Source organism: Podarcis vaucheri (genome assembly GCF_965113315.1).
Source record: "Podarcis vaucheri genome assembly, chromosome: 2".
NCBI classification, from domain to species: domain Eukaryota; kingdom Metazoa; phylum Chordata; class Lepidosauria; order Squamata; family Lacertidae; genus Podarcis; species Podarcis vaucheri.
Genome location: NC_138760.1, coordinates 115271847 through 115295409, shown reverse-complemented (window position 1 = coordinate 115295409; position 23563 = coordinate 115271847). Strand labels below are relative to the sequence as shown.

Here is a 23563-nt window from a genome sequence, read left to right as displayed (position 1 = left end):
CCATTTGGAATAGGCGTCCACCACTACCATAAAGGTCCGGCCGTGAAAGGGGCCAGCCAGATCGATGTGCACCCTCGACCAGGGTGTCTTTGGCGTCTCCCAGGTGTGTCCCTTAGCTGCCGGTGGTGCAGGCCTCGACTCTTGGCACGCTTGGAAGGCGGACACCCAGGCAGTGATGGCATCGTCCATATTAGGCCACCAGACGTAACACCGAGCCAACGCCTTCATTTTGACAATTCCCGGGTGGCCAACGTGCAGAGCCTCCAGGACGCGCTGACGGAGTCCCTGGGGAATCACAACGCGGTCTCCCCACAGCAGACAGCCGCGATGAGCTGAGAGTTCATGTTGTCTGGTTGCGAAGGGCTGGAACTCCGATGCAAAAGGCCCTTGTGGCCACCCCTCCACACCCAGTTGAGCACCCGGCTGATGGTGCGATCCTGGGCAGACGCGGAGGCCACAGTGGCAGCCGATACAGGCGCTGTCGGAAGATCCTCAATCAGAAGGAGCGATGAAGCTGGAGCCGGGTCTTCCACAAATGCTGGAAGAGGGCAACGGCTGAGGGCGTCGGCATGGCCCATCGATTTCCCCGGGCGATGGATGAGCCGGTAGTGGTAGGCAGCCAGGAAAACAGTCCATCGCAGCATGCGTGGTGAGAGGACCGGTGGAGTTGGACGATCACCGGCGAGGAGGCCCAGGAGTGGCTTGTGGTCAGTGATGAGGTCAAAAGTCCTGCCATAGAGGTATTCATGGAACCTCTTCACTCCAGCCACAAGTGCCAATGCCTCCTTGTCGAGCTGGCTGTAATTCCGTTCCGTCGGAGATAGTGTCCTGGAAAAGTAGGCGAGCGGTGCTTCTCTTCCATCTGGAAAACGGTGACTAAGGACAGCACCGATGCCAAAAGGTGAGGCGTCGCAGGCAAGGACCAGCAGCCTGGATTCACTGTACTGTACCAGCACACTGTCTGAAGAAAGGAGAGCCTTGACCGCGTTGAAGGCCGCCGTCTCCCGATGACCCCAGGCCCAAGGCGTCTTAGTGCTAAGGAGTCGGTGAAGAGGCTCAGCCACTGTGGCTTTGTGGGGCAGGAACATGTTATAAAAGTTCAGCAGCCCCAGGAATGCCTGCAACTCCGTTTTGTTCTTTGGGGTGGGGGCCTGCTGGATAGCGCGGATCTTGGATGTGGTTGGATGAAGGCCGGAGGCATCGATAAGATAGCCCAGGAACTCTACCTGTGAAACGGCAATCTGGCACTTCTCCCTCTTTACCTTGAGCCCGGCCTCCTGGAACCTGGTCAGCACGGCACGGAGGCGCTCGAACAGCTGCTGGTGTGAGTCTGCAGACACCAAGACGTCATCAAAATATGGTACCACGCCCGGAAGCCCTTGCAGGAGACGCTCCATAAGGCTTTGGAAGATGCCAGGAGCCACACTCACCCCGAACTGCAACCGGCGGCAACGGAATGCCCCCCGGTGGGTGACGATCGTCTGGGCCTCAGCAGTGGCATCATCGACAGGCAGTTGTTGATAGGCTTGGGCAAAGTCCAGCTTAGCGAAGACCTTACCCTCACCCAGGGAATGCAGCAGGTGGTGGACAACAGGAACCGGATAAGCGTGCTGCTGAAGTGCCTTGTTAATCGTGCACTTGTAGTCAGTGCAGATTCTCACCGACCCATCTGGCTTGACAGGCGTGACGATGGGGGTTTCCCACTTTGCGTGGTCAACCGGCTCCAAAACTCCTTGGGCGATCAGTTTGTCCAGTTGTTCGTCCACCTTAGCCTTGAGAGCAAAGGGAACCCGGCGTGGCTTTAGCTTGATGGGGGCGACTTGTGGATCAAGGCTAAAGGAGATGGGCGTACCTGTATATTGCCCCAAGGTGCCGTCAAAAACCTCGGCAAAGTCTTTGACCAGACCCTCAGTCTCTGCGTTAGAGATGCAGTTGATGCCGGTGATTTCCAGGCCGAGGGCATCAAACCAGTCTAGCCCTAGGAGGCTTGGCCGCTGACCTTCGACTACCACCAACCGGAGCAGGCCCGAAAAATCCTTGAAGGCAATCCGGAACCGGCCAACGCCTACCACGGGAATGTCGTTTCCCTGGTAGTCTCTCAGGTGTACGCGGTGAGAGTCGAGTTGCCTTTTGGACACTCTGGGTACCAGTCTTTTGAGGGTGCTCCATGACACGATGGACAGGGCAGACCCGGTGTCGATCTCCATGTCACATGGAGCTCCTTCAATGAGCACCGTGACGTTCAGCTTGCGTCGCGTCGACGAGTCGGTTTGGCCAATCGTGGTTCCAGACGGGCAGCGGCAGTTGGTGAGAGCGAAACAACTTTCCTTGGCAGACTGGAGTGAAGACTTGGACTTGCGAGTCGATGAAGGGGGGGTGTCAGACGGAGCCGATCGGCAGACCTTAGCGATGTGGCCCCTGTTGAGGTTGGAACTTAACGGGTTAAGTTCTTCCCATGATGCCACACCATTCTGACGTCAATTTTGGAAGCTTGGGAGGAGCTTGGGAAGAGTATGCCAGTCCCACTCTGTAATTTGTGGGGAAAGGATGCAGTTTTGTCATGGCTGCAAATAGTCCTGGAAATTCCTGAGAAATGTTGGAATAAAAGCTGTAAATAGACAAACCTGGACTGTGTGTGTTTGTCTGGAAGCCAAGCTACATGACAGTTTTACACCGCTGTGATATCTCTGCTGAGGCGTGACTGAGAGATCGGAGCAGAGCGTGCGGCAGGAGAAGTGTGCCGGGCAGTAAAGAGCTAATTGAGGATCGTAAATCAATTAGCGGGGGTCGCGCCAGATCAAACAACTTCCACAGCCCCTTCTGGAACACTTCCTACAGATGGCGTCTCTGAATCGACACTTGGCACGGGAATGGTTGCCTCCGCAGCCAGCACATTCCGGTTGGCCCTTGGAGTTCTGTTGGAACTTCCTGCGCTCCCGCTTTGTCTGGTGCACATCATCGTCTTCACTGGAGGATGCCTCATCACTGCTGGCCTCTTCATGATGCACTGGAACTTGCTTCCTAGCAAGACACAGGCTGCTGGACTTGCGGATCTCCTGAGCGGAGCGTTCAGCAGCTTCTGAGGCCACAGCCTCCTCAATGGCTTTCTGTAGCGTGAGGTCTGGCTTGGCTAGGAGACGCCGTTGCAGATGGATGTCCCGGACCCCGCAGACGATTCGATCCATCAGGGCATCGTCTAAGTCTCGGAACTCACAGTGCATTGCAGCCTGTCGCAGGGCGGTGGTGTAGTTGTTGATTGACTCCCCCTCTGCCTGGTTCCGGTGGTAGAACGCATGGCGGGCAGCAATCTTGGACGGCTTTGGTGCGTAGTGGCTGCGGAGCTTCTCTTGGATTGTGTCCCATGGTGTTTCCTGGACTGCTTCAGGCGCAACCAATGCTCGGGCCGTCTCAAACACCTCAGGCCCACAGAGGCTGAGGAATAGGCCCCGCTTCCGATCCTTTGATACCGCTGTCAGCTCGTTGGCTTGGAGGTAGCAGTCGAACCGAGCGAGGTAGGAGTCCCATGATTCAGATGCTGGCGCAAACGGCGGTAGAGGCACAAGTGAAGCCATGATTCCGATGCCGGCGTGAAGGGCGATGGATGGAACACAGTGCTCCAGCCAGAACAGTCAGCTCTGAATTGGTTCTGCCCAGTGATTTCGCTCAGTGATTTCGCTCAGTGATTTCGCTCTGTGATTCAGCTCAGTTCAGAGGCTGGCCGCATCTGGCTGTGCTCTGATGTCCATCCATCCCATCCTCGTCGCCAGTGTTAAGTTGTGGGTTGACATAGCAGCCGGCACAGCGATTTCTTCAAGTAGCTCTTTTATTCTGGTAAGCTGGAAATAAACTGACAGCGAACAGCTCAGCCGGCCTGTATTTATAGTCAGCCGGCTGTCAACATTGTAACCATAACAGCTCAGAGTTCCCGCCTAAAATAACGGACGCGGACCTGAGTGAAAACTATCTACAGACCTGAGTGAAAACTATATACAGTATCCCCCTGTTGGCCCAGGGTGAAACTACACTACATAACAATGATTTTCACAGGAAATTTGGTCATTTGCATTTTGAGGCAGTATCTAAAATGCCTGCCTTGGTTGAAGGTATGACTATTAAACCCTGCAGGTACCACATGAAGTGTAAGGCATGCGCAGCAAACAAAGTGAAAATGGCTGTGAAAGGTAAGGTGTCTAGTAGGCAAGCTACAGAACCATTCCAAGTTGTTCATGCTGATTTAGTTGGTTCACTGTCGCCCTCTTTGGGTGGAAACAGGTACTTCATGGTTCTCATTGATGCATTTTCCAGGTATATTTATGTGTACAATCTCAAGCAAAAATCAGAGGCTTTTCCAAGGTTCAAGGAATTCTGTGCTTGGTTGGAAAATGTGCATGGTAAGAAGATAAAGACTCTTTTCACTGATTGCAGGGGGGAATTCACTTCTCAGCAGTTTGAAGCTTTTCTGACTGAGAAAGGAATTCAACACGATTTGTCTAGTCCTCGTTCGCCATGGCAGAATGGACTTTGCGAGAGGGCAAATCAGACATTGCTTCAAGGGTTAAAAACCTTGCTGCATGATGCCAATCTTCCAGAGAGTTATTGGGCCGAATCTCTCTCATGTTTTGTTTAGTTATAATTGCAGGTTATCTTCAGTGATTGGTTGTACCCCCTATGAGAAGATGTTTGGCAAGAAGCCATACATCAAACACATGAGAATTTTTGGTTCTGACATGTGGGTTCACACACCACAAAGCTCCAAGTTAGGCAAGCGTGGATTGCATGGTATCTTTCTAGGTTATCAGAAAGGTTCTTACAGAATGATGACTGACTCGAAGACAATTAGGCTCACAAGAAGTGTTGAGTACAATGCCAAGCGGGGGGAGAATGTGGGAATTTTCCAATGTTATCCTGATGACAGTGATGAGACTGAGGATAGGCAGCAGCAAAAGCAGCAGCAACAGCCACAGCTGCCGCAACAACCCACACCCACTGATGAAGGTCCTGATTCTGAGTCTGAAACTGAATCGGGTGATTCAGAGGATTTCAAGAGTGCGAAAGCCTCTATGCGACCCTCTGAAAGCTCTGATCAAGAATTGGAGGAACCATTGTTCACAATAGGTCACTTTTCTCCTAAGAAGGAAGAGGAGAGTGTTGAAGACCTACGGCTAATTCACAGGTCAGAAAGAGCCACAAAAGGCAGACTTCCAAAGAGATTGGCTGATGAATTTGCTAAGACAGCAGTAGCAGCTGTTAAAAGCTCCAAGAAGGTATTTGAACCTTCAAGTTTCCAAGAAATCCAGGATTTGGATTCAAAGGATGCTGAGCCATGGTTAAATGCCATGAAGGCTGAGCTTGATTCCTTTGAGAGGAACAAAACATGGGAGCATGTTCCAGTAGTTCCAGGAATGAAACCGCTTGGAAGCACATGGGTCTTCAAAGCGAAGACTGATCAAAATGGCAAGATAGTCAGACACAAAGCCAGATTGGTAGCCAGAGGTTTTTCACAGGTACCAGGTGAAGACTATCACAAGACCTGAACTAAGCATTGTCAAAAAAGTGAAATACCTGGGGGTCAATCTGTCCTCTAAGAATTTGAATTTATTTAAAGACAACTATGAGAAATGTTGGTCAGAAGTTAAAAAAGACCTAGAAATCTGGTCAAGATTGAAACTATCCTTGTTAGGCCGAATTGCAGCTATAAAAATGAACGTTTTGCCAAAAATGTTGTTTTTGTTTCAGGCCTTGCAGATTGTGGACAGAGTGGAATGTTTTGGAAAGTGGCAGAAGGACATTTCTAGGTTTGTCTGGCAGGGCAAAAAGCCCCGAATAAAGTTTAAAATACTAACTGATGCAAAGGAGAGAGGGGGGTTTGCCCTGCCAGACTTAAGGTTATATTATGAAGCTGTGGCCTTCTGCTGGATGAAAGATTGGATTCTACTAGAAAACACTGATGTCCTAGATCTGGAAGGCTTTAATAATTCGCTAGGTTGGCATGCGTATTTGTGGTATGACAAGGGGAAAACACACGGAATGTTTAAAAACCATATTGTCAGAAAAGCAATATATATGGTCTGGAAAAAATACAAAGACTTACTGGAAAGTAAAACTCCGAGGTGGATTTCACCAATAGAGGCCAAGGCTCGGAAAAAACCCAATATGGAGGCATACTGGCCGAAATATTGGGAAATAATAGAAAACATTGGAGGTAATTGGAGGTTGCAGAGCTTTGAAAAATTAAAGGATAAGGTGCAAAATTGGTTACACTATGCCCAAATTAATGAGGTCTTTAAGCTAGACAAAAAAACAGGATTCCAGGTGGAAAAATCGAAACTTGAGACAGAGTTGTTAGAACCAAAGACCAAGTTATTATCGAGAATGTATAACTTGCTGCTTAAATGGAACATTCAGGATGAGACAGTTAAATCAGCTATGATAAAATGGGCTCAGGACATTGGTTATAATATCATGTCTGAAGACTGGGAGAGGTTATGGACCACCGGTATGAAGTTTACTGCATGTAATGCTTTGAAAGAAAATATTATGAAAATGGTATACAGGTGGTACATGACCCCGGTCAAGCTGGCTAAGATATACCATTTGTCCGATAATAAATGCTGGAAATGTAAGGAAGCTGAGGGGACATTCTTTCACCTTTGGTGGACTTGTCCAAGATTGAAGGCCTTCTGGGAAATGATTTACAACGAGTTAAAAAAGGTGTTTAAGTACACCTTCCCTAAGAAACCGGAGGCCTTCCTTCTGGGCATTGTCGGCCAGAAGGTGTTAAAAAAGGATAGAACTTTTTTTATGTATGCTACAACAGCAGCAAGAATCCTTATCGCTAAGCATTGGAAGACCCAAGATTTGCCCACACTGGAGGACTGGCAGACGCAATTGATGAACTACATGGAACTAGCCGAGATGACTGCAAGGATCCGAGACTTGGGAGAAGAGGCAATGGAGGAGGACTGGAAAAAATTTAAAGACTATTTCCAAAAGTACTATAAGTTATATGAATCTTAAGATGCCGTATGACTTGGAATGTTAGCCCCAGCAACGAAAATTTAATTATTTATGAAATTGGATAACATTTATGAAAGAACCAAAGTTTAAATGGGTAAAAATGATAACATGTTAAATTCTTAGAGTAAATGGAAAATAAGAGGTTTAAACTTAAACTGCAATTGAAAACACAAAGAAACACACGAAATAAGGGTATAATTTGCTGATAACTTTATTGTCAAGAATGCATTATGCGGGAGATGCGGGGAAGTCCAACAGAAATTTGAAATGAGGTATTGAAATGGTCGGGATTTTCTGTTTTTTTTTTCTTTTTTTCTTTCTTTCTTTCTTTCTCTCTATTTTTTGTGTTGTTTCCTTCCTTGGTTCTTTCTGTAATTTGGAAAAAAATGCAATAAAAATTATTATAAAAAAAAAGACTATCACAAGACCTACTCACCCACCGTGAGGTATGAGAGCATTAGGCTTATGCTCAAGCTGGCTGCAGAGGAGAATCTACACGTTATTCACCATGATGTGAATACAGCATTTTTGTACAGGTCTCTAGCTGAATCTCTTTATATGCTTTCACCTGATGGCGTACAGGTAGAACAGGGATTTGTTTGTGCTCTGAAGAAATCCCTTTATGGTCTCAAAGTGCATGGTGTTGGCACACAAAACTCACTGAAGTATTGTTTTCTCTAGGTTTTCAGCAAGGGAAAGCTGATCCGTGTGTATTTGTCAAAGAGGAGGGGCAAAAGAAGCTGTATTGCTTGTTTTATGTTGATGATATTTTATTCTTTTGGAAGGATGTCACAATGTACAATAACGCCCTAGTTGAACTGAAAGAGCACTTTGACATGAAAGATCTTGGTGAGGTAAACAACTACCTATCTCTGGAAATAGAGAGAGATCAAGATGGTAACATTCTAGTACACCAGTCACGGAAAATTGCTGATGTGTTAAGCAAACTAAACCTGATGGATGCTAACCCTGTAGACACACCAATGACAACAGGTTATCAGGTAGATGACACTGAAGAAGCATTTTCTGACACTACACTGTACAGAAGTGTGCTAGGCAAACTAAACCTCATTGCCAGGTGTTCAAGACCTGACATTGCTGTTAGCTGCAATTTGCTAAGCAGACAAGTCAACAATCCTACTGTTAAGGATTGGAAAGCTCTGAAACGCATAGCACGCTACTTGAAAGGCACTATGCATTACAGACTGAGATTTAACAATCAGAAGTCTGGTGGCCTTGAGATATTTGCAGATGCAAGTTTTGGAAGTGACACTACAGACAGGAAAAGTACGTCTGGAGTTTGCTACATGTACAATCAGGGTCTATTTGATTGGTCATGCAAGAAGCAAACAACAGTTAGCTTAAGTACTTGTGAAGCTGAACTGAATGCACTGTCTTATTCACTTAAAGATTGTGAATGGTTGTTACAATTGTGCAAAGACATGAAAATTCCTGTCAAATGTCCAATCCAGGTTTACCAGGACAATAAAGCATGTTTGGCTTTGCTGAATTCTGAAGGTTGTAAGCAAAGCACGAAGCATTTGCAATTGAAACTGCAACATGCTAGGGAACGTATTCAGAAGGGACTCATAACGGTGTCCTATATGCCAGGTAATGAAATTCCTGCTGATGTATTGTCCAAGATTGTGTCAAGGGATCAACACTGTACCTATGTGCAGAAGTTGGGTTTGTACTGATATTATACGAACATGCTGCCCAGTGATGTTCACAGAAAGGGGAGGATGTTGGTTTCTGCTTCCTTCACTGTGCAGCAAAATGCTTGTCACAAGACAGTTGTTTACATTCCACAGTCAGCGTTACCGTTGGGTTCCCACGGGAATGGGAGACTGGATGTGACGTTCACTGGTTTCCTGTTTTTCACTGTTTCTCTCGGTGTTCTTTGTTTCTGAGAGGAGTTGCTTCTCTGCTCTCGCAGAGGCAAGATGCATGTTTGTATTCTCTCAGCATAGAAGTGTAAATAAAAAATTAAGAATGTGGCACATACTGCTTATCCTTCCGCTGTGTGGACTACGCTGTTTGGGCTCAAGATAAGATGGGCCAGTATCAGCTTCGGCTTCAGATGAGCAGAAGCTGGTCAAAATCTCACAGTGGGCAGGCCTTAGGTTTGCATGCTCTTGCACAACTGTCAGTTTGGAAGCTTCCACTGTTTTTCAGACCAAGGGCCAGATTCCCTCCTGGATCGCCTTCCAGAGGCCACATGCCAGGGCTGGGCAGGGTGAGAGAGGCAAAGGTGGGTCAAACAAGGAGCGCAACTTTTGCCTTTCTAGAGGAAGTTATATCTGATACACACACAACTATCTGCCTTCTACCAAAGAGGGAGGAGGCATTGTCAAGAGTTGAAAGGTACACCCCCGCTTGCTAAGGGGCGAAGCAGAGCCATGGATTCAGAGCAGTGAATTCAGAGGACCACAGACCACATGTGCATTTGGCCCCCCGGGTCTGAAGTTCTCCACCCTTGGCACATTAACACCATGTGCAAACCAGGTAAGTGTAAAGAGTGCCGTTTCAACCCAACCGTGGTGTATATTTTATACAGGAATCAGTTGCAGCAGCAGACATGCAGCCTCACACCTCTAGACCTAGCTTGGCATCAGAGATGAGGTTGGCAACCAAGATTTAGAAAGCTGAGGCATCTCTGTCCTTCAAGGGCATCTCTGTCCTTCAAGGGCACTATACCACTTTAAACAGTCATGGCTTCCCCCAAAGAATTCTGGGAGCTGTAGTTTGTTAAGATTGCTTTAATTTGTGGAGTGGGCTGTGAGGCTTTTTTGCTTTTTGCAAATATACCTCTTCAGCACAGTGTCTTCCAAATACATTTCTGTTCCAAGCAAGCAATCAGAATTCATTGCCCATCCTCTTGCTTCTGTCGCGTTAATTCCGTTCCAAAGCATTCTGAATTCCAAGGCCTACCTGGGCTGAAGAAGACAAGGCCTTCAGAAAGATTTTTTTGGGGGAAAGATGTTGATTAAAGTTTTACAAAAAAAAGCACTTATGATACATACAACATAGAAAAAGAAAATAGACATACAAAATAATACATAAAAGAGAAAAAATACCCCCAAAAGACAATAAAAACATAAAAAAGAAAAAATCCAGTTTTTAACTTCATACTTGTTTAACCCTTCTTTCTTGACTTCCTCTTTAGCCAATCAAATTCAGCAAATCCTTACCCTCTTTCAAATCTCATTTATAATTATATAGTTCACTCTATTATGTCTCCTATCTTTCTTCTCTTTTTAAATCGATTCTTACCTATTCCTTATAACTTAATCCCTTGTGCCATATTATTTAAATTTGACATAATATTACTCTAGTCTTTCGCCCCTTTTCTTTTAGTCATTTTTGCATACACTTTTTAACTTTATCACTAATGCCATATTATTTTTATATCCAACATCATTTTAACATTCAAAAATTTTACAATGTTTCTGCAGGTAGACTTTGAACTTCTTCCAATCCTCTTCCACCGACTCTTCTCCCAGGTCTCGGATTCTGCCGGTCATTTCTGCCATCTCCATATAGTCCATCACTTGCATCTGCCATTCTTCCAGGGTGGGCAAATCTTGTGTCTTCCAATACTTTGCGATGAGTATTCTTGCTGCTGTTGTTGCATACATAAAAAATGTTCTATCTTTCTTTGACACCAATTGGCCGACCATGCCCAGGAGAAAGGCCTCTGGTTTCTTAAGGAAGGTATATTTAAATACTTTTTTCAGTTCATTATAGATCATTTCCCAGAAAGCCTTAATCTTTAGGCACGTCCACCAAAGGTGAAAGAATGTACCCTCAGTTTCTTTACATTTCCAACATTATCAGGCAAATGATAAATTTTTGCAAGCTTGACTGGGGTCATGTACCACCTGTAAATCATTTTCATAATATTCTCTCTTAGGGCATTACATGCCATAAATTTCATACCGGTGGTCCACAACTTTTCCCAGTCAGCAAACATGATGTTATGACCAATGTCTTGCGCCCATTTAATCATAGCTGATTTAACCGTTTCATCCTGTGTGTTCCATTTTAACAGCAAGTTATACATTCTTGATAGTATCTTAGTTTTAGGTTCTAACAGTTCTGTTTCCAATTTTGATTTTTCCACCTGGAAGCCCATTTTTTTGTACAAATTATAGGCCTCTCTAATTTGATGATAATGCAACCAATCTCGCACTTTGTCTTTTAGTTTCTCGAAACTGCAATTTCAATATATCATAGAATCATAGAATCATAGAGTTGGAAGAGACCACAAGGGCCATCGAGTCCAACCCCCTGCCAAGCATATCTCCTTCTTGTTCTAATATCTCCCAATATTTCGGCCATTTGGCCTCCATATTGAGTCTTTTCAAAGCCTTTGCTTCCATAGGTGACAGCCACCTTGGGTTTTGTTTTCCAATAGATCTTTGTTTCTTATCCAGACATTAAACAATGCTTTCCTGACAATATGGTTTTTAAATGCTTTATGTGCTTTAACCTTGTCGTACCACAAATATGCATGCCACCCAAAAACGTTGTTAAATCCTTCTAAGTCCAAAATGTCTGTGTTCTCAAGAAGCAGCCAGTCTTTCAACCAGCAGAATGCTGCTGATTCATAGTAAAGTTTAATGTCTGGCAGGGCAAACCCACCTCTTTCCTTTGCATCAGTCATATTTTAAATTTTATTCTGGGCTTTTTGCCCTGCCAGACAAATCTAGAAATATCTCTCTGCCACTTCTTGAAACAGTCCATCTTGTCCACAATCTGCAAAGTTTGAAACAAAAATAACATTTTTGGCAAAACATTCATCTTTATAGCTGCAATTCGACCCAACAAGGAAAGCTTCAATTTTGACCAAACTTCTAAATCTTTTTTAACTTCTAACCAACATTTCTCATAATTGTCTTTGAATAAATTCAATTTTTTTGCTGTCATGTTAATCCCCAGGTATTTCACTTTCTTAACCACAGTCAAACCTGTCTCATTCTGAAACCTTTCTTTTTCCATTGGTGTTAAATTTTCCTCCAAAACCTTAGTTTTTGGCTTGTTCAACTTAAATCCTGCCACATGACCAAATTCTTGAATCAGTTCTAATACCCTTTTCGTACTAGATTCTGGCTCCTGTAACGTCAAAACCAGGTCATCTGCAAAAGCTTTCAATTTATATTGTTTAACTCCGACCTGAATACCTTTAATCAGACGGTCCCTTCTAATCATGTTCAGCAAAACCTCCAGGACCGAAATAAAAAGTAATGGAGAGATAGGGCAACCCTGTCGTGTTCCTTTTTCTATCTTGAATTCTTCTGTCACCACATTATTAACTATCAATTTGGCCTTTTGTTCTGAATAAATTGCACATATACCATTTTCAAACCCTTGTCCCACCCCCATTCCCTGGAGATTTTTCTTCATAAACTTCCAATAAATATTGTCAAAGGCCTTCTCCACATCAATAAAAATTAAAACTGCTTTTATATTAATATTCACTTGTAATTTCTCCAAAATGTAAATTATATTTCTTGTATTGTCAGACAAGTGTCTACCTGGGAGAAAGCCAGCTTGGTCCTTATGTATCTCTTCAACAAGTACCTTTTTTAATCTATTAGCCAAAATGTCAGCAAAAATTTTGTAATCCACATTTAACAGGGATATGGGGCGGTAATTCTTAAGTTGTGTCTTTTCAGACTCAGTTTTCGGTATAAGTGTAATAAAAGCTTATTTCCACGACTCAGGCGCCTTCTTCCCCTCCAAAATCTCGTTGCAAACCTGCTTTAATGGTTGAATTAACCAATCTTTCAAAGATTTATAATATTTTGCAGTTAACCCGTCTGGCCCTGGAGATTTCCCCAGTTGCATATTCTGAATGGCACCTTCAATCTCCTGTTCTGTAATTTTGTGGTTCAGCATTATCCTTTTTTCCTGAGAAATTTTTTGTAATCCGTTGGTTCTTAAAAATTGATCTATGTCAGTCTCTTTCTGTGGCCCTTGTGTGTAAAGTTGCTTAAAGTATCTCTGGAAGCACCTTCTAATCTCCACTGGATTCTGAATGTCCTTTCCTTCTATCTCAAGATTTGTAATAGTATTTAACTTCTGTCTTTTTTTCAACTGCCACGCTAGCAGTTTTCCACATTTATTAGCCGACTCAAATGTCTTTTGTCTCATCTGTTTAATTTTCCATTCTACTTCCTGATTTATCAGTTTCATATATTGTACTTGATATAACTTAATTTCTCTCAGAATCTCTTGTGACTTTGGTTTCGATCTTAATTTCTTCTCTCCTTTTATTTTCTCCAGAATTTTGTCTTTTTTCTCATTTTGAGTTCTCTTTTTTATTGCATTCTGTTGAATCAGAAACCCTCTCATAACTGCTTTGCTTGCGTCCCAGATTACTCTTCTTTCAACCGTAGTTTTCAAGTTTACTTTGAAATAGTGTCTCAAAGTCTTTTGGGCCTTCTTGATAATCTCTTGGTCTCTTAGTAAGGTGTCATTCATCTTCCATCTAAAGGAACCGATTGGAGTTAATTTCATTTCCATCTTTACAGCATTATGGTCGGAGCAAGTTTTTGGGCAGATTTCCACCTTTCTTGTCTTAGGTGCCAGTCCTCTAGTTATCCATATTTGGTCAATTCTAGTCCATGTCATTTTGGCTTCAGAAAAGAATGTACCTTCTCTTCCTAGGGGGTTCTTAGTTCTCCAGATATCAATCAAGTCCATATTGTCAGTCAGTTCAAAAAACGTTTTCGGTAGTCTGCCCTCTTTTGTTACAAACTGTTTCTGTGCCTTGTCCATGTTCATGGATACCACTCCATTCATATCTCCCATCATGATGATGTTGTTGTAGTCCATATAATCCAACATTGTCTCATGCAACTTCTTGTAAAACTCCGATTTCCCCTCATTTGGTGCATAGATTCCTAAAATCAAAAAATTTTCTCCTTGGGCTTGAATTTCAATTGCCAAAATTCTTCCTTGTTCATCTTTAAAAAGAAATTTTGGTGATAGGCTTTCTTTTGCATAAATGACGACTCCTCTCTTTTTAACCTTGTCCGATGAGATAAACTCTTGCCCAGTCTTTTATTAATCAATACTTTCCTGTGTAGCCTAATCACACGTGTTTCCTGTAGACAAATTAAGTCCAATTGCTCCTTTTTTAATAAATGGAAAACTTTCCTCCTCTTCTCTGGGGAGTTCAAACCATGAATGTTCCAACTTAATAGTTGCAGAGACATAATGTGGTAGTTCTATTTCCCTCCTACTGCTCCCAAAAGTTCTTCCTCCTTTGACGGTGGTATCACTTTCCCAGACTTGTCAGTTCCCAAAGGTGCTAGTACAGAGCTTAATGGTCCAGATCTTAAGGCTCTTAGTTCTTCCTCAATCCACTTTTTGAAGGTCTTCTCCGTAATCACTCAAATTTTTTTCCTTGTCTTCAACTAATCTTATTCTAACTTTTTTCCCTTTGAAAGTAAAAGACAGCCCCTGGGGGAATTCCCACCTAAAAACAATTTTACTGCTTCTCAATAGGGCCACTAAATCTCCGTAATTAGTTCTGAGTTCAAGTAGATGTTTCGGAATATCCTTATAAATTTCCACTCTTGAGTCTTTGATCTCCAAGGTCTTCTGAAAGTGCACACTCAGTATCTTATCTCTCTCCTCCTTCGTTCTGAGGGAGATCAAACAGTCTCTCGACTTGATTTTCCTCCCTCCCTTTCCAAGTCTGAATGCACTTACTATTTTAAAGGCTTTATCCTCTTCCAGAGACCAAAATTCTGCAAATTCCTGTGTCAAGTACTCAATTAAATTCTCTTTTTCAAGTTCTGGTACTGCCCTGATCCTCAAATTATTCTCTTTATTTTTCAGTTCTATCATAGACAGAAGTGCCTGATGTTCTCCAATCTGTTTACGCATCGGCTTTATTTCTTCTTGCACAGCCTCTACTTTCTCTTTAGCCTCCTCAGCAATTTTACGGTTTGACGCAGTATCTTCCAATAATTTCCCAATAGATTGTGTGTTTAAATTAACTTGCTGGCTCAAATTATTAATACTAGCCGTGTTTTGGTCAATTTTAGTTGATTGTTCAGTCACTTGCTTACTTAGGCCATCCAATTTTTCATAAATTTTATTTAACATCGAGGTAAAATCCTCTCCTGAAGCCATTCCTTTAGGCCTAATTTTATCTAACTCTTCCTCCTGTGCCACAGAAAGACTGGGAACAGATGATCTGCGTAGCTGAGAAATTATGCTAGGCTGCTGTGTTTTGGTTTTAGATGACCTTGTTGTTCTGCCTGTCATCCCACTTCTGTCTGTGAGTCAAGGTCAGTCTCACGGTCAACTCTTCCCATGGAAAATCCCCAAAGTCAGAGATGGAAAATTCCCCCAGTAAATGCACAGTTTCAATGTTCCTCTAGGGGGACACTATGTTTATCTTTAAAGTCACAGTCTTTCCCAACTTTCAAAGTGTCCCTTAAGAATTAACAACAGTTGCAAGTCCTTAGAAAACCTTCCAAAACCTTTAACTTTTTGCAGAGTTGATCTTACCAAAATTATAATGTCTCCAAATAATGCAAGTTTCAATGTAGCAGTTCAAAGCAGCCTGACAATTCTAACAGCTTGGCAGCCCATTACCGGGAGTTCAATAGGTTTTTTTTTTGTAAATCCACAGATGAAAGGATAACAGTCAAATTTATCCTCTTCCCCCTCTCTTTACTTGAGGAGGAATTCTTCTCTTTGATGCTCAGATTTAGATCTTTATAGTTCCATTCTCCAGCACATTAGAATTGAAAGTCTTTGCTTTAGAATCTTAAACAAAGCCGGGAGACGGACTTCCTGGTTGCGCCTTCCCGATTCAGTGCCAAATTCAAACTCCCCCCCCCATTAATCTCAAGTTCGTAAAACTTCACCTACTCACGGGTAGTTGTTTAAGAGCCGAATGGTCCCAGAAAAAAGGTCAGCGCTCTCCGGCAACAGCTTAGCGGCTTCACCCCACGGAAAGAGTGATCGACTCACAGCACCGCGCCAACCCCGTCCCGCTCCGGAACCCCTTGCGAGGTCCCTTCACAATTTGGGGGGGCGCTAACAGTGCCCGCTGAGTCCCACGGTCACAGGCTTCCTCTGTCTGTGATTTTTTCACGAGGGTCTCCGCTTCGCCATAGCGAAGTACATTTAGAGGCAAAAGCGGGCTGGGGGGGGCAGGGGTTGATTCTAGGATTATGTCTCCAGGCTCTACCTAGCAATGGTTGGATCTTTGCCTTCATTTGTAACTCAATGCCTTGAACAACCACTAGCATTTCTTTTTAAATGCTGATAATGCTTTTATTGTAGCTTTTTTTTTATTTCTGTAAATAGTTGCTAACCAAGTATTTTTATACATATGAAAAGCAAATCTTGGATTGAGAAGATAATGGTTTGTAAAGTAAAAAAAAAAGGTGTGTTTTTTTTTAAAAAAAATATGTTTGTATCTGTTCTGAAATTTGGTTTTAATGTAAAGTGTTTCAATATATTTGGGTTTCTTTATAAAGCAGAAGTGACCAGCTGCTCCTGGAAGCTAAAAATGAGTTCTGTATCAACAAAAGTTTTACCTAAAATTATTCATGATGACAAGTTGTAATGTAGCACCCTGCTTGTGGTCAACGCTTAGCTGGAATGAAATATTCAACGCAGCAATAGAAATTAAAATAATTTATTTGTCAGACATATAAATGATAGACACAGTGGTATATGGTTACCAAAGCTCTGCACACTCCAGCCCTGATGGTCAGCACTTATATTTCCTCGCCCCCTTGCTCCTCCTTTGGCTGCCTCTGTCCAATCAGCCTGGTTGAAATTCCTATTGGCTGTTTGCTAGAACCAATCATAAAAGATACACCCATTTCCTATTACCTTTTATGGGAGACAAAGAGCTATATTTCCTTCTATCCATAAATGGCAAACAAGTAGCCATATATCTAACATTTGCCTCGACAAGGCACCTTAATTACCAGATCACCTTTTGCCCCTTTCCCCTCCATTCCAAAACAGATGGCTAAAACAGATGGCTCATGGTCTTACAGAGATCTTGGGTTCACATTCTCATACACCATCAATGAAATAAGAATCTAACATAAGAATCTAACATTTCTTACTTTCTAAATCCTTTGCATAGTTACATTTAAGCCAACAAATCTCATACATTAACAGATAGCTTTTTAGAAGAATAGGCCTTTGCAAGATAAAAAAGGAACTCAGTTTACAGCCTCAAAAGAAAGCCTCTTCAGTTTACACCCCCCCTTTTCCAGCCAGCTGCTTTTCCCATTAGCTCTTGCCCTTTAACCTTAGGAAAATGTGGCTAGTCTGATGGAAGGCACATGGTATTATCTTACTATTTACCAACTTTAATTATTGTTTTTGCAGCTTGATTGTATTCTGTAATATGTAGGGTCAGTGTAACCTTTGCTTCCAGCCTGTAATTCCCTTTTACAACTTTGAGAATTTTGTCTCCTGCTATAAATCAGGGGGGCCCTGTTCAGGAAGATAAACATCTGCCAAAGCCAGCTGGTTTTCTGCCTGGCATGAAACATTTGCAAATCTTTAAGCTCATTTTAAAATACAGGCCTTGATCAGATGCCTCAGTAAGAAACATGAGATTTTAAACCCCTGAGCTTTTGAAATACAACTCCCATCAAACTTGGCCCTACGGACTGAGGATTATAAGAGTTGTTGCCCAACATGTGAGCAACCCCATGTTGGATATACCTGCTCTATATTATTATTATTTATTTCATTTCTATACTGCTTTATATTTTTAAGAAAAACCTCAAAGCGGTTTACAGCATATTAAATCAATAAAACATAAATAAAACAATTTGAAAAGAGTGAAATACAGTGGTGCCTCGGGTTAAGAACTTAATTGGTTCTGGAGGTCCATTCTTAACCTGAAACTGTTCTTAACTTGAGGTACTTTAGCTAATGGGGCCTCCCGCTGCCGCCGTGCAATTTACGTTCTCATCCTGAGGTAAAGTTCTCAACCTGAGGTACTACCTCCGGGTTAGTGGAGTTTGTAACCTGAAGTGTTTGTCACCCGAGGTGTTTTTATCCCAACTTACTACTGTATAGAGTATACATTCAAAGCAACATAACAGAAAACTAAAATATTATCTTAAAAGATTTCAAAGTAAAACATTACAAAGGAGGTCAACTACAGAATACATATTTCACATAGTTGGGCTGGGTGAGTCTGGGCCCTGCCCCCTAGGCCACGTGGGAAAGGCCTTGCAGGGAGTGGTATATAGATGGCATCTTACCCCCAAAAAGCTTGCTAAAATGTATAAAGTGAAAACATCAACATGTTTAAAAGAGGAGGGGTCATACTATCATATGTGGTGGACCTGTGTAAAGGTAAAGGTACCCCTGCCCGTACGGGCCAGCCGTGTCTGACTCTAGGGTTGTGCGCCCATCTCACTTAAGAGGCCGGGGGCCAGCGCTGTCTGGAGACACTTCCGGGTCACGTGGCCAGCGTAACAAGCTGCATCTGGCGAGCTAGTGCAGCACACGGAAACACCATTTACCGTCCCGCTAGTAAGCGGTCCCTATTTATCTACTTGCAGCTGGGGTGCATTCAAACTGCTAGGTTGGCAGGCGCTGGGACCGAGCAACGGGAGCTCACCCCGTCACAGGGATTCGAACTGACGACCTGACGATCGGCGAGTCCTAGGCACTGAGGTTTTACCCACAGCGCCACCCGCGTCACTCAGGTGGATCTGTGTAGCCATTGGCAAATACTGGAATGATATTTATAACGAGTTTAAGAAACTATTTAAAATTACTTTTAAAAAAAACAACGCCAAAGATATCGCTACTTGGTATATTACCATCAGAAATTTAAAAAGTTATAAGATCATTCTTTATCTATTGTATAACAGCAGCTAGAACCCTTATAGCAAGGAGAAATGAAAGGCTCCCAGAGATTACAGATTGGCAGATACTCATCTTATTAGCAAAACTGACGACATCAGTTAGAGGAATATGGAAACAAAAAACAACTAGAGAATGGATAACATTTAAGAATTATGTAAAACTTTATTGTACAAATAACTCCATATGAGCAGAAATTGAGTGATATTTGTAAAGAAAAAGATCAAAGGAATGAATACAAAGCAGAAAGAAATGATATTACATAATGTAAGCCTGTGTAAAAAAAAATGTTATATCGATGAGGAAAATAACAAAGAGAAGATTGAACAGAACTGTGAATACTGTTTGTACAGAGCTGTGTACACTAAAACAGCAGCAAGAGAGATGTTTGGATCCCATTTTGAGCTCGAAGCATGGGTACCGCCAACAGAAAATTAAAAATTTGGCTGTGTAATTTGGAATTAATGTGATTTGATTGGCCTGTTAATAAAAATTATTTGGGAAAAAAGAATGTTATATGAAACAGTATAATGAGAAGGATGGGAGATTGTGTCGTTGAGTACTTTTACTATGTAAATAACTTTGTCTTTTTTCTTATTATTATTTCTTGGTTTCTTACCTTTGTTACATATTTATTTTTTATTTATAAATTTTCTATATTATATTATTCTCTTATTTTCTACCTGTTAAGAGATAGTACATAATATTTGTAAGGTAAAGGTAAAGGTACCCCTGCCCGAACGGGCCAGTCTTGACAGACTCTGGGGTTTGTGCGCCCATCTCACATTTATTGGCCGGGGGCCAGCGCTGTCCGGAGACACTTCCGGGTCACGTGGCCAGCGTGACAACGCTGCTCTGGCGAGCCAGAGCCGCACACGGAACGCCGTTTACCTTCCCGCTGGTAAGCGGTACCTATTTATCTACTTGCCCCCGGGGGTGCTTTCGAACTGCTAGGTTGGCAGGCGCTGGGACCGAGCAGCGGGAGCGCACCCCGCCGCGGGGATTCGAACCGCCGACCTGTCGATCGGCAAGCCCTAGGCGCTGAGGCTTTAGCCCACAGCGCCACCCGCGTCCCTATAATATTTGTATAGACATGCAATTTTTTTTAATCAATAAAGAATATGAATTTAAAAAAAGGTTGCCATTAACTTAATCTTCATTAGATCTGCTTTTAGCACAAGCATGTGCCACTTCCACTGCCCATCTTCCAATAAAAAGTAGCAAGCACATGTATCCTGTAGGCGCGGGTTGGCTCTTCCTGTTCGACGCCGCTAAGACACCTCCCCTAACAAAACAACAGCCTACTTTTAAGCACCCCGACCGTCCCTCCACCATTGCTCTCAAGGCACATGTGCGATACACGTGCTTCGCTCTAAGGCCTCCTGAATCATCTTGCACTCCAAGACAAAGGGATGCACTCCAGTTAAAAGCACGCTCGCTAATTACAGGCGCACACTCAGGAGAAACAAAAACTAGCCTTGCAAGGAAGCATCCATCCGCTTTCCCCAAGGTAGGGGAGAGCTGCGAAAGTGGCAGGACGGAAAACACAGAGGGAACTAGCTAAGATTATGACACGCAGAAGTGACGGGGTGACTAGGGATGTGAGGGGGTGGACCTCTTCATTGGGAGCACTGCCATTCCTAAAAGACGGGTTCTTTCTTTGCTTGCTGGGATCATTAAAGTTCCTAACTGGTAAGAAGACTCCTTTTCATTTGTTCTGCTTATCTATGGCCAACGGGGAAGGAAGCCAATTCCCTGAAGCCTGACAGATGCTCATCCACAGGACAAGGGCAGCCCATCATTTTGGCAGTGAAGGGTGGGGGTCAAAACTCAACAGATTCATCACACACCTTAAGCATTCCAGATTCACACTCTCCCCGTTTATCTAGCAACAACTTGCAACTTACTTTGTACATTTAGCACATGTGATCTTCATTAGTTTAATACATATATATGTGTATAAAAATTTAAACACAAACACCAAAACATCACATGGGTTCCATGTACTTAAAATTGATATCCACCTATATGAGTTTCTTGATGTGAAGTAATGAGTGAACCTTGAGTGGAACACTGCATACATTGATATGGCTCGTCACCTGGGTGAATTCGCTTATAAATATTAAGGTCTGCACTCCGTCTGAAGCCCTTTCCACATTCAATACATTTAAATGGTTTCTCTGCCGTATGAGTTCGTTGATGTATTCTAAGGTATCCACTATGTCTGAAGTTCTTTCCACATTCAATGCATTGAAATGGTTTCTCCCCCGTGTGTTTGTTGATGTCTTCTAAGGTTTCCACTGTGACTGAAGCTATTTCCACATTCAATGAATTTAAATAGTTTCTCTCCCGTGTGAGTTCGTTGATGTATTCTAAGGACTCCACTACGACTGAAGCTCTTTCCACATTCAATGCATTTAAATGGTTTCTCCCCTGTGTGAGTTCGTTGATGTATTCTAAGTTGACCACTTTCACTGAAGCTCTTTCCACATTCAATACATTTAAATGGTTTCTCCCCTGTGTGAGTTCGTTGATGGCTTCTAAGGTGACCACTTTCACTGAAGCTCTTTCCACATTCAATACATTTAAATGGTTTCTCCCCTGTGTGAGTTCGTTGATGTCTTCTAAGGTCACAACTTTGACTGAAGCTCTTTCCACATTCAATGCATTTAAATGGTTTCTCCCCTGTGTGAGTTTGTTGATGTATTCTAAGGACTCCACTACGACTGAAGCTCTTTCCACATTCCATACATTCAAACGGTTTCTCCCCTGTATGAGTTCGTTGATGTATTCTAAGGGCTCCACTTTGACTGAAGCTCTTTCCACATTCAATGCATTCAATGCATTTAAATGGTTTCTCCCCTGTGTGAGTTCGTTGATGTATTCTAAGGTCTCCACTTTGACTGAAGCTCTTTCCACATTCCATACATTCAAACGGTTTCTCCCCTGTGTGAGTTCGTTGATGTGTTCTAAGGGCTCCACTACGACTGAAGCTCTGTCCACATTCAATGCATTCAAACGGTTTCTCCCCTGTGTGAGTTCGTTGATGTATTCTAAGGTCTCCACTACGACTGAAGCTCTGTCCACATTCAATACATTTAAATGGTTTCTCCCCTGTGTGAGTTCGTTGATGTCTTCTAAGGTGACCACTTTCACTGAAGCTCTTTCCACATTCAATGCATTTAAATGGTTTCTCCCCCGTGTGAGTTCGTTGATGTCTTCTAAGGACTCCACTACGACTGAAGCTCTTTCCACATTCAATGCATTTAAATGGTTTCTCCCCTGTATGAGTTCGTTGATGTATTCTAAGGACTCCACTACGACTGAAGCTCTTTCCACATTCCATACATTCAAACGGTTTCTCCCCTGTGTGAGTTCGTTGATGTGTTCTAAGGGCTCCACTACGACTGAAGCTCTGTCCACATTCAATGCATTCAAACGGTTTCTCCCCTGTATGAGTTCCTTGATGTCTTCTCATGTTACCACTTGCACTGAAGCTCTTTCCACATTCCATACATTCAAATGGTTTCTCTCCTGTGTGAGTTTGTTGGTGTATCCTCATTCTTCCACAGTGACTAAAGCACATTCCCTGCATTTAAACTGTTTCTTTGTTCTCCCTAATGAATTCACAGATGCCTCCATAGAATTCTGACCGTCATCTTCCTCACCTGTTTGGGAGTGGGGGGGGGAGAGAATCCTGTTAGACTTTTAAGAAAGACAAAAAAGGAACTGAACACATGTGAATTCCCATGTGCACCTTCTCTTATTTTCACTCCATTGTCCATTGTCTCCATGTTCCAAATTTTTAGGACTAAAGATGAGATAATGGCAAGAGCAACCCATTCACACTTAAGAAAGCACCATCATTTTATAATAGAGATCTACGGTGGAACTGGCTTATAAGACTGGCTTATAGGAAATATCTGTCTTTTTCTTTTTCAAGTGAGGAAATTATCTCAGGCTCCAACAGCAGTCTCCCCTATGAGTAAGAAGTAAAACTATAGTGTTCTTATGCTACATGTAACTGTAAACATATTGCAACATATTAGAACCTAAACAGAGCCTGCTGGATTGGGTAAAGGCCCACCTAGTCCAGCATCCTGTTTTCACAGTGGCCAAGCAAAAGCCAGCAAGCAAGATTTCAGGCCAAGAGCCCTCTGCCCTCCTGTGCTTTCCAGAAACTAGCATAATGAGGCATTATTGCCTAGGACCGCAAGGGCAGAGCACAGACACCAGCCTAATCCCTTTTTTTCAAGCTATCCTAGTTGCTGGCAGTCACTGTCTCGTGTACTTCTGTTTACTCATATTTTGCAGCCCTAAAAGGCTCATAAAGGTATTATGAACTAAGCTTTTGTGGGCTGCAATCTGCCAAAGTGGACTCTTGATTAGGAAAGCTGGTGCCACTATAAACCCGTGAGTCTCTTTGTTGGTTTTGTGCACTGATTTTGAAATTTGTACCAAGGTTGTACCACTGTATCTCCATGTAAGTTTATGGAGGGACAGAATTACAGGGGCAATATAAATTATTATCCCACTCACTCACTCTCACACACAACCCCTTTCTGTAAGTTCACACAATTTGCTTATAGTACTGGCCACCCTTGGTCTTCATATGCCCAATCCTATGTGTAGAGCCTCCAGCCACAGGTATTGTGTGTCATGATAA

At 43.0% G+C, this 23563-nt stretch overlaps 2 protein-coding genes and 1 long non-coding RNA gene across 4 annotated transcripts in view; 1 reads left to right on the top strand and 2 right to left on the bottom strand.

Annotated features, from left to right (window-relative positions):
* Window positions 1-23563, bottom strand: part of LOC309525249 (uncharacterized protein) — a 117030-nt gene that overhangs the window by 16575 nt on the left and 76892 nt on the right. The window lies entirely within an intron of this gene.
* Window positions 1-23563, bottom strand: part of LOC309525018 (uncharacterized protein) — a 210404-nt gene that overhangs the window by 152408 nt on the left and 34433 nt on the right. The window lies entirely within an intron of this gene.
* Window positions 1-23563, top strand: part of LOC309525506 — a 138792-nt gene that overhangs the window by 103181 nt on the left and 12048 nt on the right. The gene's annotated exons all lie outside the window — the stretch shown is intronic.